Source organism: Ammodytes marinus (genome assembly GCF_949987685.1).
Source record: "Ammodytes marinus genome assembly, chromosome: 22".
NCBI classification, from domain to species: domain Eukaryota; kingdom Metazoa; phylum Chordata; class Actinopteri; order Uranoscopiformes; family Ammodytidae; genus Ammodytes; species Ammodytes marinus.
Window position 1 is genome coordinate 9,035,609 of NC_137226.1, and position 4,504 is coordinate 9,040,112.

Below are 4,504 nucleotides of genomic sequence, written 5' to 3' on the forward strand. Positions count from 1 at the left end.
TCAGTTAACGCCAAGCTAGCTCTGTCCGTGAGTAACAAAGTCTGCATACCAGCACATTTAAATCTCAGTAACTGAAGGATAGATGAAATTTTTTGGCAATGTAAAATCACAGCAGGGCTCTGAGCTAAAATGCTATTGTAAACGTGCTAATGTTCATGTGAGTGTTTGTTTAATTTTAGAAATAAACACAAATGTGGTTGAACACACCGTGTGCTATAGGCCAAACACATTTTGCTGATATTGTGTAAGGAGACCCATGAGCCACATTATCAGCTCAGGCCCTCAGGCATCACTTAACCCCAATCAGTGACATAACAACTGGGTTTAAAGCACTGGGACCTGGGAAGCTTAGGCCGTGCTGCCCTCCGGTTCACATGTGTAATTGCCTTGATTTGGCCATTCATTAATTTCCCCAAAAGCCCTTCGTTGAAGTCACAAAAAACCCTAATACATCTTTAATTTGTCGGAAATTAGATTGAACATTAATCGTTTTAAGCATGTTGTGCCATTTGTGGCGCCCATTAAAAACACATTTGATGATGTTAGCTTGTGCAATAAAGTCATGAAATTTGGTGGAGGGCTTTACTTCTGACTTTAGAACTTTATGACTTGGCGTGCCGCCTGTTGTAATCAGTAACAGGTTTTGGGGCTTGAGGGTAGAGTTTGAGTTTCATCGAGTGGATTTCAGCTGTTTACATTCTGTGTTTCCTCTTCCATTTGGTCAGATTAGGTTTGGACAGTTTATATTGTTCCTTGTTTATTGGTGTGTCTTGTCATGTGAAAGATGTGCTGATTCATTTACTCCACTCATAAACCCCCTCGGATTCGGTGCTGCGGCTTTGATCGAATGCACTTCCTGACTGTTATTGAAGTCTAAACATATTAAGGAATGTGATGATAGATTCTCTGCTCCATGTTGGGGTATAATTTACTATTTATTTGGCTCATTCAGGCGAGGATAAAGAGAGTTTCCCTGCCGATCATCGCACGCTGACATCACTCAGCTTTGCAGCACTTTCCCGTCTCCCACCAGTCTGTTTCCCTTGACAACCATATCTACTGTTCTCAATTATGCAAATTAAATGGATCTCTGGGCCAAATGGATGCTCATAAACAACCAACCCCTTCAACCACCCCTTTTGTTTGTCTCTCTACAGTGGCTGTGATTACACCGTTGGAGGTGGAGGCGTGAGTTTAATTGAAAGCCACAACTAATTTCTTTTCCGGTTATTTGCAAAAGGTCAGTTTTTAAATGAACAGAACGGCATGCAATGACGTGTGTGTGTGTGTGTGTGTGTGATTATCTTTTCAGATTTAAGCCTCTACACAAAATTGCAGAATAAACTGACATTTTGCCCAACTCTACTTTTCCTTACAATTGGAAGACTCTTTTGGGGTCTAATTCTGTTTGTGTCTACCGTCAGTGAAGTCATTTCTGGTCTGTCAGTGCTAATACTTTTCTATCAACCAACCACCTCGAAACAGTTTTTTTTCCACTCGCACTTCCATTTCCATGCAGTACAAACAGTCCTTTCTTTCCTTCCATTTTCCCCCTCATTCGTCCATCAATGTAATTGCACACTTTCCAGGAATAGAAAGGAGCCGCCGCGGTCTGTCAGCGAGCCGGTAGTTAAAGTGTCCTTCAGGAGAGCATTCAAACATTGTGGAGTTTCGCTTGTTTCAGAACAGTTTGTGGAGTTGTTCACACCTCAATTGAGTGTCAACTCGTTAGTTTTTCTAGCCTTGAGCTCACCACAAGTAGCTTCTTTCTTGTTTTCTGAATCTGCAGCTTAATCATTTTCCAGCTAAATCAGATGATTGTCTGGTTCAGTTGGCAAAAGTACTGTGGTTATATTTACACTATGCGAAACACAACCCACAGTTAATAGGCCTAATATGCTTTTATATGAAAAACAGAAGTGTTATATTTGAATGACCTATTAATATGTACAAGCTATGAATCACTAACAGGGGAGAGAGACAATAAGAAGTAATAATTTATGAGATCTGTTGGCTGTGTTCGTTATAAAACATAAATAAAAATATCTAGTTTCAGAATGTGTTAATACATCTCAAGCTCCAACTATCTGGTAGTGCAAGTAGGTTAATAGGCGTACAACCACTAAGAACTATTCAAATACCACTCAATCCCTGTAAACCTAAAACAGCTTGGTCAGGTGGGAGAATAAGTGGTTGCCTTTTCCTCCCTATCGTGCAGACGGCCATGACTCACTTTAATTACGTCCAGCAGTTGCTTCTTTCATCTCCTCCAGCTTTGGTTCTGGAATTCAGTCGATTTAGTTTATCATCTAAAAGCATTTTCAAGTTGCAGCAAGGACGCCTCACTCAATGCCAACGGAAGCAGCCTTGAATGTGTTATTCAGTGCTCTCTCTGTCTGCTTTGTCCACGCTCATCGCCTGTTCTTGCCCACTGTTCTTGCTCTTCTTTATTCCTTCCTCAAGAGCCATTTCAATCATGAGATACTTCATAAACAAAAAGGTTGAAAGAATGAACAATTCATTTATTGGAATGTGCTGGAGATATTAAAAGAGTCTTTGGCGATTAGACCCCATCGCAAAATAGTCCCCCCCACCCCCCGATGGAGCCTATACACTGGTGGCGGTGAGGAGATGGATGATGCTGGATGATGATGTGATGAGGACTGGAGGTGAATGGGGTGGAGGAGGGTTGCATCCATCATTGTAATTGCATCGATTGCTGAAATGACAGCTAGTTGATGACGGTTTTTAAACGTTGACGGGAACAAGGTGATTGGCTCACAGATGTTAGGGTGAATGTGATAGGTTTGCGCTAATAGAGGGAACCTCCCATAATGAGCTGAATTAGTTGGAGCGACTAGGCGAGACGATGAATGAACTCTGGGAGCATCTATAAAGACACAGCTAAATATCTGGATAGGTTACAGTTAATGAATATTTCAACATTTCAGGAATAAACCTCTTTAATTAATATGTCCATTGAATATGAAGTAGCCATGGATGGAAATCTGACATGACACGATAAAGACAATTAGCCTACCTGTTAAATAACGCGGCTATTTATAATTGATAAAAACCACGCAAACTACAAGAAATAGGGTTTGAAAGGGTCTGAACCAGAAACACATTTAGAGAGGTTTTAAATAGATTTTTCTTTAATATTCTTAACTTTTACCATTTCGGAGCTGGTGATTTTTCTATTGATGGTGGATAAAACCTAACATCACACATATTGCATTTAAACCAGTGTTTGTGAATGAGAGAACCCTTACCCCCTCCTCCCCCCCCCCCACACACACACACACCCCTGTAAATTATCTCATCTCTGTCATTAGCCAATCTTGCGAGACTGCCTCCTCGCCAGGCTTGCTGCTAAAAATGCTAATAAGGCCCATGAACTGCAATTACAAATCACACACAAAAACACAGAAACACACCTCTCTCACTGTCACCCATTAGGGCCATAAAAAAAACATATCCCTAAACAGTCTTCACTTTGGGCTATATTAATCTGAGACATTATATTAGTCCAATTACAGTCTAATAAAAATGTTTTACTTGGCTGTTCACTATAGGGGCGAGGGAAACAAACGGGGAAAGGACTGAGAGGTAAAAGAAATATCTGTCTTGTTTTATTACAAAGAGGAGGAAAAAACATGTCCCTGGGTTGAAATCATGGTTGAAATTAACTAGGTTCAATGAACTATGGTGGTATTTCTTATTTATATAAGCCTCCGTTAGGGAATGAACGGAGGCAGCTGAATTCATACCTTGTTCGTGTCGTCGAGAATTTTAAGTGATCCAACTCTCCTCATGCAAACATAATTTTCTGTCTGGCTTTTTCTCTTTCTTCCATTTTTTAAATCTTGAAAAAAACACGGAAGCACCGACCCTGGATCTTCGCTGTGTTATGGGAGTTTGGGAACCGTCACCCTGCAGAAGAAGTTTATTTATTTCCAGACTGTATTTATGATTTACACTCATGAATCCTTCAGACCCTTTCTATTTTTTAAATTTATTTTTTTATCACAGGTGAGGTGTAAATAGTTTTTTGTTGTTGTTATAATTCTTAAATGTCTGCAAATGACATGTGACGGGGTCCACTCGAATCAAACCGAGGAGGTCATAGCCACATAGCTAGCACAGCCACCCACACAGGGATTATTGTTGAGAATTTTTTTTTTTTAGATGTGGGAACGCTACAAAATGTAGTTCAACATGGCTGGGGGTTGGTGGCTGACTTAATTTATGCTGATTAATCTGAACAGCTCATAGGCACTTTGCTGTCAGTGCTCACCGAGTTGGGTTTTGCTAAACAGCATGGGGATTCTTGCTACCAGCACAGATCTCTTGACAGTCTTAGCTATTTTGTTTCAAAAATTTTAATTTTCACTGTGAAAAAAATGAAGTATAATAAATAGACACACAAAACCATGCAGGTTTTTCCAGGCAGGCATGGGTGTTGTTTTGTGAGAGGCAGAGGAGGGGGAAGAAAAAAAATCCT